Source organism: Myxocyprinus asiaticus, chromosome 23 (genome assembly GCF_019703515.2).
Source record: "Myxocyprinus asiaticus isolate MX2 ecotype Aquarium Trade chromosome 23, UBuf_Myxa_2, whole genome shotgun sequence".
In the NCBI taxonomy this organism is placed as follows: domain Eukaryota; kingdom Metazoa; phylum Chordata; class Actinopteri; order Cypriniformes; family Catostomidae; genus Myxocyprinus; species Myxocyprinus asiaticus.
Genome location: NC_059366.1, coordinates 27,254,167 through 27,269,509, shown reverse-complemented (window position 1 = coordinate 27,269,509; position 15,343 = coordinate 27,254,167).

Genomic DNA, 15,343 nt, shown 5'->3' with positions numbered 1-15,343 from the left:
TTTTCAGATTAATGTGCCAAGTGGCTATATGATACCATATTTTCTCCCTCCTGTCCTTACAATAAGCGCGCGCGCGTGTGTTTTCATCATAGACTAAGTGTAAGAGTTCTTCAAGTGTTTATAGACTTTGTACTACCAAACCTATCACAACATACGACTGCACAGTGAGTAGTTTCACAGCTCTCTGCCCATATTTAACAAGCACTAACTGATATTTCTTGAAGAAGCATTTGTACACAATAGATATGTGAAAGAAATTACTGCGTGTGCTTTTATACAACAGTTATATATATATATATATAAGATGTTAAAATTGAGTAACACATTTTAGACACAATATGGCCAACTACTTTGTCAATTTTTGCTCCGCTAATGAAACAGTTCCAAACAAGGTCACTGGCTATAATGGTTATATCTCTAAAGCTTGCCATTTAAAATAATTTATGGCTATTTTAATTGTTGATGAGTCACACCGCGGTGCATGTCTCTGATTTGTCTACAAGCAAATGCTTCTGAGCCTGTATCTCCCTCTCTATGGGTTTAAAACTTTGCACACAGCTTGACACACACACACACACTCTCTCTCTCTCTCTCTCTCTCTCTCTCTCTCTCTCTCTCTCTCTCTCTCTCTCTCTCTCTCTCTCTCTCTCATATGCTCTCTTTCTGGGCTAACAGCACAGCTGTAGACACACAACAAAATGCCTAAACTTACAGTCACACAGATAAGCTGGAAAAAGTAGAGATGGAAAGCATCTACCCAGGGAAGATAGATAGTGAAGGATGGAAAAATGCAATAGCATCATGTCTGTGTGTTTGCCTGTGCACACATACTATAGTCCTAAAAAGTAGTTGGACACTTTGGATACTTTAGATTCAATCAAGCTTTTTTTAGTTAAATGTTTTGCTGAAAAGTGTATTTATGCTATATTTTTAAAAAATAAATACCACCCGGTTTTATATATATATATATATACACACACACACACACACACACATATATATATATATATATACTTTTTGCACACACTCTATGTGCGTGTGTCCAAGCATATTTCTGTTGGTTTGTGCATTTTATACATTCTAGTGACGCACATACTAATATGCCAGTGAGCGTTTCTGCATGTGTGAATCCTGCTTTTGTGTGAGTGTGAGGAAGCAACTTTTCAGGAGGCAAAGGCACAAACTGTGAAGAGATGGGCTTAATTAAAATCCACATGAATATGCATGAGACTCTTGTATGGTTCCAGTAATTACATATTGAAAAAAAAGGTTTCATGTGCTAGTGAGATGCTGGCTTAAGTATTCTTAAGTGATGTCTAATTCCAGCATGCCAAACGGTACGCAGATCAGAAGGGAGAAAGAAAATACTCTCACTTTAATCAAATAAATAAATAAATAAATAAATGTAAAAAAAAAAAAAAAAAAAGACAAAAAAATGTAAAGAGAGAAAAAGATTGTGAAGGTTAGTGAGGGTACAGTATAAAACTGTTGTAAAACACAGATGAGTTCTTAAGTGAGAAAAACACCTACAATTTATGTTAACCAACAGCAACTATTCACTAAACAACAGTGAACCCGTTTACATGCATACTGTTACACGGCTTATGCTTAATAAGCAGACAATGCATGAGATCATCATCATTGGGGTTAGGTCATTAACGGTTTAAGCAAAAACAGATTTTAGCCTATTACTCAGATTTCACTCTTTTACCATTCTTACAGGCTTATCCAATGTGAGCAAGTGTTGTGTGCATGTCTGTATACATTTTGGCATCAAAATCAGGGAGCAACACAATGATTTCGGCATATTTTTGTGCATGTATTGCTAATCTAAAGAAAAAGAGCTGTATCTTTTTTTCTTTTTTTTTTTTAATCACTGAATACATTAACGCTGTAATTAAATTATACCTGCAGGTCACTCTCCATACTGTATATCTGCAACCACTTACAACAGGCCAACACATCTCTGCCATGCAAAGGCAAAATGCAGCAACTGCGTATTTTGTCAAAATTGAGTTGTAACTAAAATCTCTACACCGTTTTCAGATGTGTAGCTCATTTGATTTGTTCAAAAATTAGTTTTCCCCTGCTTTTTCCCTGATTGGTAATAACATTTTTAGTTAATAAAATTGTTAATAAAAGTCACATGTGGTCAAACTGTCCCCTCATTGATCAGAATATGTGTGCGCCATTCTGGGATTTAGCTCTTATACATCGATACACTGTTTAAAATTATATACTGGTAGAAATGTGGTGATCTGGGTGCGATTGACGTGTTCAGAATCATATACAGTATGCCTAAATGAACAAATTAAGAGAGAAAACGCACCAGGTACCGAAACAAATTCTTCAAACGAGCCAGCTGTGAAAATGCCCTTAGTATCAGAGAAAATTGAGAAAGACTACAGAATTTTATAATCCACATTTTCCTTGACAATTTCAACATTGGCACAGTTACTAAATTTTTGGCTTTATAGGGCAGATCTGCACTCTCAGTATAGCACAGAAAATGACAAATTTAAATGTTAGTACAGGACAAGATAGAACGAATCTCCATCGGAAATATTCACATAACTGATTTTAGGCGACAGATGGAGAAAGGATAAGAGAGAGAGGCTAAAAGGTGTTGGGAAAGAGATACAGAGACGGATAAAAAAGGAAGTTGGGAATTGCAATGGCAAGTATGATAGGATGGTTAATCACCACTTTGCCCGGCTAATTCCACGCCCCCGTGGCAACAGAGCATGTTTTATTCAACAATTTATTAGATCCCCATCCATTCTGGCACTTAACACGCAGAGTTCATGCTGCTCTGCCGTACACTGTGTCTACAGATCCGCCCAGCAGCGGCGAGGCCTGTCGGCAGTCTCAAATAATAGCTGGGAGGTCTGCCGACAGGCCTTGCCGCTGCTGGGCGGAAAAGCCAAACATCATTACAAACTATCTAGAGACTGAACCAACACTGACCGAACCGCTGCAGTTTTCCAGTTATGGAATTATCCATCGCTGCAATGTCTACAAACCTTCCAAACATCGCCCATGAAAAAACTGCAGAAGGGATATAGAGGTATCTGGGACAGCAGCACTAGCTAGGGTACTAATGGCTCCCTGAGCAGTGAGACACTTGCATTATGCAGAAACATGCTGGCCATATGGAAAAGACAATGAAGTACAGTAATTAAAACAGAACAAAGAGAGAGATGCTGTATGCCATAATTAGAAGTCTGATTAATCAGCTGATAATTTTACCTTGATTAATGTTCCTGATTTTCTTTTCATACTAACCTGAGCCAGTTGGGTACAGTCCAATTAAATGTAAATTAAGCAGCAGAAAATTCAGCCTCAGAACAAGATATCACAGGGCAAGAAAAGTCTAATTGTTTTAGTGGTATGAACAATATGCAAGATGAGAGCTTTATAGGAAAGTGTTCTTAATTCATCTGCCAGGTCTGCTTATTTGTTTATAATGTACAATATGTGAGATTCATTATTTCCAATCCAAGATCCCACAGAATAACAGAAATTATACAACAGTCAGTTCCGGTCTTCTGATCTGATTGGCCAAGTAGTGTTCAAAGAATGCTGATTTTTGGTATAACATTACGGGGGTGCTTCACTGTTTGTATCACTCAGTTTCACTGTGTTTGCAGCTTTCCAGACAGACTATGAGTTGCTCAGTGACATAAAACGGTGATCCTGTGGGCTTTGTTGAAAACTACTTTCATTAACAGAGCATTGTGTCTAAAAAGTTAGTCAATTTAAAAGGGATAGTTCATCCTTTAAAGGGTTAGTTCACCCAAAAATGAAAATTCTCTCATTTACTCACCCTCATGATATCCCAGGTGTGTATGACTTACTTTCTTTCTTCACCAGAACACATTTGAAGAAAAAAGAAAAATATCAGCTCAGGAGGTCCTTTAAATGTCCTTTAAGTCCTGTTTCAAGTGGATGGTGAAACAGACAGTCAAAATAAAATGAACAGACAGTCAACATAAACGTCATCCATGTGACTCCAGCGATTAAATGATTGTCTTCTAAAGCAACACGGTCACTTTTGGTGCAAAAATATCAATATTTAAGCACTTTTTAACTCTAAATCATCACTTCTGGTCAGTAGTGGTATGCGCATGTGACGTAAACGCGTTGGTACATGAGACACACGAGAACTGAGGCACGTGCAACGCACACACACACACACACACACAGTTGAGCAGCGCTGTTTACGAGTAGGAGGAATGCTGTACAGAAGCTTCGTTGGTTTTGGTTTAGACCTGTATTTGTATCTGTTTCTTAACTCACAGTGGTGCATTTGTGTGCTTATCCTGGATGTCTCAACCGAGAGAAGAACGTGACATTACATCCGTAACATGCCAACGCGAATGCGTCAAACGAGAGACAGAGTGAAATCCACCCTCTCGTGAAGCTTACCGTAAGCAATTGTTTATAGTTAAAAAGTACTTAAATATTGATCTTTTTCCACACCAAAAGCGATCGTATCACTTTAAAAGACTTCAAAAGTCTGATCACCATCCACTTGCATTTTAAGGACCTACTGAGCTAAGATATTTTATATTTTTCTTCAAATGTGTTCTGCTGAAGAAAGAAGTCAAACAAAAAGAGTTTAGATGTTATTCAGTACAAACGAGAGCTCCCAGCAGCTCGACTCCCTGGGTGGGTCCCCTCAGAGATGCCCCACTCTGACACCAACTCCTCCATCACAAAACTAATCTGCCCAATATCACACAATGGCAGGTGCATTTATTCTGTCAATTGAGAGGAGAGAGGGAAACAGTTGGATGGCTAAATGAAAAAGCTGGCTCCCCCATTCTCTAGTGGCCTCTTTGCGCCTCGCTTTCGTCCAGGCTGCAGCTGTTGGCCAGGCTTCAGTTGACTGGCTGCTGTCCAGCTCCTGTAGAGTCACTTTGGGCAGGCCCTGCCAGCCATGTCAGCGTGCCAAAGCCTCATCGACTAGCAATAGTGGAGGGCACCACTACTGTCACCAGCGCCCCAACAGACCCGACCTGGAGCGCCGTGTTAATACACTCAGTTCTATTTAAAAGTGGGTGACAGCTCTGTTACGGATGAAGAGGTGACAAGGGCATCTGTTCACTTGCACATACACGAACACACAAACACCATTCCAAACATTCGAACTACATAAGGGAGATCAGTCTATGTTTGCTGCATGTTAACAGAGATATAAGTACTGGACACTTAAAGAGTACTTAATGTAGGAATGCATTATATAACAAAATATCAAACCAAGTGGTATTTATTTTAAATATAGTAGAAGACAACTTTAAGAAAAAATGTTTTACGTTTTTTTAAGCTTTCAACTTATTAGACAGTATACTGTATATATTGCATATAATGTATTTGGAAACTTTCTTGCTGCCAAACATTAGTGAAAAATGCCCATAATTAATGTGAAGAACTACACCCGAGGCTTCTCTGCTATGGCACATGTGTGAACATGAGGGGAACTGACTTCAGACATCCACTAAAATCACCTTGGTTTGGTTAAAAGTAATTGCAAAAATGACTAAGAAAAGTAAAGTGCAGTTAGTTCTAGTCAGAGAACCTCTAGCATCATTTGTTTTCAGATGCCACTTGGTTGATATGTTTAATTTCAAACATCTTTAGTAAAGCTGAAGTGTTCAAAAGTGTCCAAATAGTTTTTGGGGGGGCCACTGTATGTGATCTAAAATAAAGTTATGAGTAAAATAAAATGGCATATGTAACCCCTGAAGTATACACTATGAATCCTAATTCAAAACAAGTCATATACATTGAGAAGCGGAAAACAGAAATGAAGAGAAAAAAAGTGGCATAAAGAGATAAAGAAGAGGCCTCCTGTGATCTTGATATATGAGCTTTGTTAAATTAACGTGTGGTTTCCAATCAACGGAGGCACGCCACAGGGCTTCTCATCAATGCGGACAGAAAAAAAAAAAAAACTCTAGCAGCAGAGCGGGGAGAAACTGGGAAATGATCCAAATTTTGACTCAGAAGTTTATACGCAACGACCCACTCCTGATGGAGGCCTCCAAGCTCATCTAGGCCCTTTATCTTCTCTCTGGTGGGACCCCAGCACCATCTCCATTGGAGCGGGCTTGTAATTGACCATTAAGGTACTACGAACATTTTTTAGTTATCTCCCAATGATAATAACAGCTACAAAAACATGACAACATTCCATTAGTGTTCAATTTGAGTGCAGATGGGTATGCATGTGAATGTGTGCAGAATATGATTGGTCTTTTGGATGAGCAAAGAGTAAACATTCAGGAATATCTGATGCGTTTTGTGTGTCTTGAAGTGTTTGATTCTTTTGTTTCCACTCTGAAAATGAAAATGAAACCCAAATAGACAGAGGATGCTTGGTAACATGCAACTGTTCAGCTATAACTTCTATGTCTGATGTGCAGTGAGCAATAAGACCTTGCCTCTGTCATATTCTGTGTTTAATTACATGGAAACTTTACTTTCCTGAGGCCACAGCAGTGCCGTGTTTTGACAAGTAGACCCACACACTGACGTTTCTCATGGATGATTTAGGATAAACTACACTCAGACATAAAAGATTAGTCCATTAAGAGCAGCAAACGCCACTGTCTCATTGTTATTCAATGCTGGGCAAATGGTAAAACAGATTATCAGTTGATGGAGCCATCATTAATTCAGTTCACTCTTTGGGATGCCTACATCTTGTTTGCTTCTAAAACATCACAATTGTTACCGATCTAATAAAAATCATGAGATATGAAATAAATAAATACTAAATGTCTCGGCTATGACATAAGCTGACAGCAATAAATTGGAAATTAGCCACAAAGCCGTGGTAAATATGTCCTATTGTTTGGAGGATCTATTCAGCCGATATTTGATTGGATTTGACACGTCTGTGAATATGTGCACATTTATCTCCCAAGTAAATTGAAGTTACTCTGCCCATTTTAATGCCTGTGGTAAAACAAGAGTTTAAATTGATTTGGTTTATTCAAAATTGATTAAAAAAAAACAATGAAGAAAAAATCTGATCTAAGTAATCAGGAAAGAAAGACACAACTTCAGAATGATATCAGAGTGCAATCCTGGTCCAAATTTATCTTTGATTGTGCAAGACATTTTTTTTCTGTGGCCTTTTTGATATTCTAATAACAGGCGGTGAGCTGGACGCAGGTGTGGTGTTCTGGGCAATAACAAGGCCTGAATAATTACTGCCGCCATATCCATAACAGCCCCAAAGCTCAGAAGTGTGTTCAATCTGTGGAGTCCCTTCTCTCCGGTACGGAATCCGCCCCTTCGATGGTAAATGGCAGAACTGGGATCTCTTCCAGATTTAGTGCTGCCTAGTTAGAGGGAAATAAAGCTGGCAATCCTCAGGAGAACTCTCTAATGTCTCTGTTAATTGTGAGTTATGGGTAAACATTGCAGGCTTGCCGAGGTCAGACCTGTCAGCAATAATACTTTTCAGGAGGAATTTATGAGATGGCCCTGTTTATTCTGCTATAAAAGGAAGTAAAAGGAGGAATTAGACACGGTCTGTTGTTGTTGTTTCTTTTTGCCATTGTTTGCTCGCATAAATCCCTCTTCCTGCCATCTCTTGATTGCCGTTATGCACAGAGAGCTACTTATCTGTACAATGTGACAGCGTCAGTCTTGGTGGATGAGGTACTTGGGCACACTGAGGCAAAATACAATCTCTTACAGTCATGTCCAGCAAGCTCAGCTATAATGACAATTTACCCTCATTTGTAAAAAAACAAACAAAACTGTTCTTCATTATGCTTGCACTCTCAAACAAAACACAAATGGTTGAGGAGAGCTATGATGGTGTCCTCAACTGCCCAGTTTAAAGATTTTATTTTTTCTACTTAATTAATATGGCATCTTTGTCTTGGAATTTTTGACTAGTGATGGACCGATATATCGGCAGATGTTTGTCTATTTTGAGAAAATAGGCGTCAACCATTAACCTTGCCCAAACAGCTGATTAAACTGCCATTGTGTCAGTTCCTAAATCTACCATCAGCCTTTTCCACTGACGATAATCGATTTCTTGTAGTCTGTATATACTTTCTGTAATTTGTATACAAATTGTGAATTTTATGTAATTATTAAGTAAAATAAGTGTTAATTTAATCTACGCAAATTTATTCATCTCATTTGATAACATTAAATTGCATAGTGTATATATCGGCCACCCTGCTCTCTGGAAATCATTATCGGGCGCTGAAAAACCCATGTTGGTCATTTATTAATAATGACTTTTAGCATATGGATGCAGCTTTCTGAAAATACAATCATTTTCAATTACCAATGCCACTGTAGAAATACGTCATGTGATCTCAACATATTGGCCAACATGCCGCAGCCAAGCTCTATGCAGAATAAAGTTTTTATCTTCATTAAATGGGAGTTAACATCATGTTAAACATTATACTATTTATTTCTTCAGGGGTAAAACGTTATTAATGGTGAAACAAAATAAAAAATTCTGAGTGCACCTTTAAAATAAAAAAATTAATAAAAAATCTTAATAGCCTAGGTGTCCATATTTGAAACCGGCCTACATTCTCACACAAAGAGGGTTTGGGAGTGATAAATGTTGGAGACCAAGGGACTATGTGAAGCCTTGAATTGTGTTCGGTTGAGGAGGTGAGGGTGGTTCATTCCCTCTAGAAAGAGCCAAATTGAGAGGTCTAGGGATGTATGGTTATTAAGGGAAACGGTTCTTGGCACTCTCTCACGGGGGCATCCTCTCTGGGAAAGAGTGGAGTTAGCGGCGTCCAGATTTAGGCCCAAGACATACAGAGGCTCTGTATGAGCTAGCATTACTTTAACAGCTGTGTAAATAGCTTTAATTCTATCGTTGGCTGAGCCACAGGTCGCTCAGCATCTCACAGAGTCAACAGAGAGCTAATGATATCAGAGCCCTTCACGCTTATAGTAAAATCCCCAGAATAGACAAGAATCTCCATTCTCCTAAAACAACATCCCTGTGTCCAAATACAAGTACTTCTCAGCTAAACAATATGCAAAAAGCAGTAAGTCAAATGAGTAGAATGTTCGAATGCTCAATATTCATGACACAGTAGGCAAACAATGACCTACTGCATCTGCTGAGATTCTGAAGAGTGCAACCAGGGAACACTTTGCTGTCCCATAAGGCCATGGAAGGTGAATCATCAGATGCAGAAGTTCAAAACAAATGGTGGAGAACCATTAATCGGGCGGCTCTTTTCAAGTATAAGGGCTATACATACCAAGAAAGATGTTTCTCATCATTAAATTCTGAACTCAACTCAGTACATACTATGAAAGCATGGGAATTTTGACACAGCCCATCTCCTCTTCACCTCCTCCAAAAAAGCCCAGGCCGTACTGGCTGAAGGTGCCAATGAAGACAAAAGCACACAGGGGAGAAGAAGTGTTAATAAACCCAAGGACATGAAAAACAAGTGTCTTTCCATCCATCTCCATCAGCACCAGGACAGCAGATGACAGCATGAAAGACAACAGCCACACCTACAGCATATTATCATTCAAAAGGTGCTTGATGTAAAGAAAACAAAGAAAAGCCAACTATGAGGGGTTGTGGAGACAAAGAACACAAAGCATGCTAAGACGTGCTAAGATGTTTGATTAATTTGCTGGATTTGATGCCAGTAAGGAAATACAACAGAAAACATGCATGATGACAAATGTGGGTGCCATACTACATGAAATAAAATGCCTTGCCAATTACATGAAAATAAATCATCAGACATAATGTTATTGTTAATCTTTGAGGTATCATATTGTTCACCCATGTCTGGATTATGGCGTTGCAATATATCAAAATATTATCAATATATGCATGATTTATTTTTATTTTATTTATTTATTTATTTTTTGCAAAGCAACATTATGATTATCGCTATGATTTTAATGCTATTTTATTTAATACATTTCCTAAAACTGCATCATGGTATTTTACACAGTAAAACAAAATAAAATGCTTAAGTAAAAATATGTGTAGGGAAATTTAGCTTTTTATTACTATTCATTGTTATATTGGTGCATATACATTTAAAAAAAAATGATTTATTGTGTTCATTTAGTGAAAAAAAGTGTGGACAATATGCCTGGATACTAGACAATGTGGATGAACTAGATTTAAAAAAAAAAAAAAAAAACTGAATGTACTTCGCTACAATGGCTGTTTGGTCGAAATTGTGGTTCCTATGAGTCAAAAGTAAATGAATAAACAAAAGCCACACTTTCAAGCCAATTCCGAGCAAATACATGCATTAATATATATATATATATATATATATATATATATATATATATATATATATATATATATATATATATATATATATATATATATATATATTTACAGCAAACAACGTGTGCACAAATAGTGACAACGAACACAAGGTAAGGTAAGGACACAAGGTATCAGCATCTGCCCTTGCTCTCCAAGCTTATAACAATCCAATTCACCCTCTTCACAAGACACCATCTCAGGAACAAACCCCAACTTCATGTCACCCTGTCACCCATGTGTCCATCTCCGGTCCACTTTCCCGATCGGTGTCCCTCTAAACCCACCCCAGGTTTCTGACACCCCCTCCAGCCCCCAGCCCACATGAAAGAGACACTCAGGCCTCTAAATATATAAAAGATGCAAATGACGCAAGTGAGTGACATAGCATAAATAATCCATAAAGGCACATGAGAGGGAATGTGAGCAGCAAGACTGACTGTAATGATAAATAATGTATTACAGGAGACAGGCCTTGTTTATTTTGGTGGCTTGTATGATTCCTCACAGACAAATTATTCCACCTGTGTTACTGAGAGGCAACTGTAACAGAGAGTAGTGTGTGTTACTGGATGACTGGTACTTGGCTGAACAGATGTACAAGAAAAACAAAGCTGGACACATTAGATGTAAACATATTAAAAATCTTTTTGATGTAGATGACAAACTTGAGGGGCAGTGGTGGCTCAGCGGTTAAGGCTCTGGGTTACTGATCAGAAGGTCGGGGGTTCAAGCCCCAGCACCGCCAAGATGCCACTGTTGGGCCCTTGAGCAAGGCCCTTGACCCTATCTGCTCCAGGGGCGCCGTATCATGGCTGACCCTGCACTCTGACCCTAGCCTAGCTGGGATATGTGAAAAAGAAGAATTTCACTGTATATGTGCAAATGTATAATGTGTGATAAATAAAGAAAATTATAAAATTATAATTACTGAAGTGATTAAAAGAATATCTCTGCTGTGGAAATCAAGCACAACAAAACATCTTATCACAGAATTTTGATTTGCATCCCAACAGTGCAGTATCTAGGTAACTGTTTTCAAACAGGATATTCGCCGTCTGCTAATGTTTGGACAAACAGATGCTAAAGTTGGTGAGTTCGATTCCTTTCCATGAATCAACACCTACATGCACCTCATTGTGCGCATTTGCATGCACAAGCTTACACTGATTATGCTTAATAAGCCAACAACATTTAAGGTCATGTAAATGCATTAAACATTGTTCCTTTATCGGGGTAAGGTCATAAACTGTTTAAGCAAAAAACGATTGGCATGCATCAAATGTGCCTGTATACGTTTTGCTATCAAAAGCAGAAAATAATCTGATGATTTCAACTCTCAAATAAATGCATTTTCTTTTTTGTTTTTATGAAAAAGCTGATTTTTGCCAGTTCATCAGAAATCTACTCATTCCAAAAACCCTAACAATACAAGAAAACCATGAGAACTGACAAGATAAGGTTTTTCCCCAAGTCTGATCTCAAAACGTAAACACAACACACAACACATTGCATACGCCGGCAGAGTACCAGTAAATATGTTTACATTAGAGTTAGACCGAAAGTGGATTTTGCCGATACCATTAACTAAGGTGGTGGAAAAGGCAGATAACCAATTAATTGGCCTATTTATAGAATGTAAAAATAAATGTATACATCTTTCCTAACTATGATGGGCACAGACATTGAGGCTACAAGAGTCCAAAATGAATAAAATCCCAGCAGTTTATTGTGCAACCAAAATCCAAATAATGACCAGAAACAAAATGAAGATTGGTGCATGACGCATCATTTTGAAATTATGGAGACTTGGCTATTTAAGTATTTACCAAATTATGCTTTTTAAAACTATTGGCAACTATCGGCATAGCTTTTTGCAGATAACCGATAGTTCTATCAGGAAGACTTGCAAACTTGAGTGAAATTCAAGATGACATTTATTTGATGAATATAAAACAGAAAATGTAATGTCTCTCTTTGGCGTAAGCCCCGTCTGGCAGTCCGAAGAAGTTGTACTCTGAACTGTCATATCCTGCCGGAGATAGGAGGCAGGGGCGAGGAGCCTACCCCCGTGCAGGATGGGACTTGACTGGTGGAGGTGGGGTGGTGGAGGTTGCCGTGTTAGCACAACTGAAACAGCAATATGATAATGTGAGCAGACTTATAAAGCAATGGCTTACATGTGATTGGCTAGGAGTTACCTAGCTAATGATGCGATGATGTACAGCTGCTAGTCTTCCCGCTAGAACTACGCTGCGCTTACATTTCCATAAAGCAACTATCGGCATCGATTAATTGATAAAACCAATATATCGGTCTGCCTCTAGTTTACATGCAGGGTGAAATCAGGGCAATGAGGAAAAATGTACACCTCCAGATCAATTTAAGGTATTTACATGTTGTTGAGTTAGAGTTATGCATAACCGATGCATGATTGTGCATTTAAACAAACATAATGAATCTTTTTATAACTCTGATTCAATGATTTTTCATCACTCTAAAATGTTTACTGAAGTCCCTGCAGATTATTTTTCATATATTACATTAAAATATATGTAGTTAAATATTAATTAATTAAATAAATTTCATTCTTCCTTGTGTACATTTAGAAGAATAAAACATGTTGAAAATATGCGTTTGTGTTTGTAAGTGTGTATTTTTGAGAGACTGGTACTCCTGCAACACAGAGGTGCAAAAAAAATGCAAGGCAGGACAAATAAAATTCAGTCTCACATTCAAATTGTGAAATTTAGGTGTTAATACATGTAAAATTGTCACGGTGGATGAATATTGAAGTGATTAAAGAATATTTCTGTTGTGGAAAATAAGCACAACAAACCATCTCTTCACACAATTTAATTTGCATCCCAAGGGAGCAGTATCTAGGTAACCACAGCAGTCTGTGGCTCTGAAATGATGCTGATGGTGACAGTGTTAAATATGCGAAGTGAAGCACACCTCAAAGACTGACACACACACACATATCCGCCCTGTGGCACATCACTCACTACTATCCTGGACACTCGGAGGTGTGAACCACACATTGGGCTGAGAAGCAGAAATCCTGTGAAATGTCCATGCAGAATTAGCAACAGCAATTAGAGGCATTTCAACACAAGCATGAAAAGAGACAAGCTGGACCTCAAAGAGCCTCATTGCACAACTGACAGTTCAAATACAAGAGTGTGTTTACGTGTCCCGTAAAAAAGCAGTACAGATGTAAAAATAGCAAAAGCCCAGTTTTCCTCTGCTTTGTTTATCACTAAACATTCTTAGCTAAGGACAACTTAAAACACCTGAGATCATGAAGATAAAATGGAGCCAAAGTCATCATCAAAGACTAACCAGATGAAAACGGAAAAGACATGCATTTGACAAGAAATCTTGCATGTGTGCGGGGGTTTCAGAAAAAGGAAAGAAAGAGAGTGATAGAGAGATGGTGGGAGATTAAGAGAGGAAGAGAGTGAATTCCATCAACAGAGGGGTGAGATGTGGGGGGATATGGGATAGTGGTGGGAGGGGGCACATCTTGGAAGGGCAGAGCAAAGCGGGCACAGGTGACTGTCATGTGTGATGATTATTATTACTGTACACCTGCTCCTCCACACTAATTAACTTTGGATATGCAAATCAGCCCTATTGCATCATGGCCTCTCTCTCCTCCCCTATAGATAAGAGGATGTTCAGCTGCTGGATTTAATTAGGATAATGAACAGTCGGACCACTGAGGGAAAGAGAGGAGGATGAGAGGGAGAAAGGGATGAAGAGAGAAAAAGGAAAATAGGGAAAGAGGTGGATGAATGAAAATGGAGAGGTATGGGGAGATGGAAAATCAGGGGGAAAGGAGAAATATGCCAAGGGAGAGGCAAAATTAGACAAAAGAAACAAACAAAAGGGATGAGGGGGAAAGTCTGGAGTTTGATTGAAGAAGAGATGGATGGAGGTAGTAGCGAGGGCGGAGGAACAACCCCCCCCCCCACACACACACACACACAGAATTAGAACAATTCTTTTGAAAAAAAGAACAAACAAAACAAGAAACAATACACCGAAGAACACTCTGACATACTTTTGTAGACACCATACATGCTAATGCACATACTTTCTGTAATTCTGTTTCCAAGCTTACATGATGATCTACTCTGATGTCTCCTTGGTGGTGGGTGCAGCGAGCTCACAGAGCTTTGATGGGCTTGGATTGATGAGATCTTCAGGGGAGGACTGGAGAGATGCTGTAGAGAAACAGCAGGTGTTCTGACAAGGACACCAGCCCTCACATCTCCATGCCAAAGCCTTGTACCCTTCAGCGGACAAGGGCTGACTCCATCCATAGACTGACAGGCAGCACCAGGCCTAGAGTGCCCTGGACAAAGCCACGTCCTGTTAGACTCGCTGCTTTTTTTGTGCACAGCAAAAACAAATCTGTCAGTGTGAAATGTCTGCAAGTTGAGGACCTTATTGCTTTATTGCACACACTAGCTTTTTTTATTTTTATTTTATTTTTTTAAAGCAAATGAGCTGACGAATTGACGGGCCAGAGAATGATACTGTTGCCAGCAGTTTAGGGATCTGGTGCTCAGACTAATTGCCCTGTCAACACCAGGGCTGGAAATAGCCCTATCTCTGAAATAGCGAGAGAGGATGAGAACAAGACCAAGAGGAAGGGAGAGAGAGATGGAATGATAGAAGGAGAAAAAGAGATGACAATGCTGTGTTCAAGGGTGAGAGAGGAGATGACATCAGTTTTCTCTCTTATTTATCATTCTGCATGACAAACAAAGAATTGCATATTCACACACACACACACACACACACACACACACACACGCAGCCTAATGAGCAATGCAGAACATCCTTAACCAACTAGATCTCCCACTGGGTGAACTATACTGTGTGTGTGTATATATATATATATATATATACACTCACCGGCCACTTTATTATGTACACCTGTACATCTACTTATTCATGCGATTATCTAATCAGCCAATCATATGGCAGCAGTATAATGAATAAAATCATGCAGAT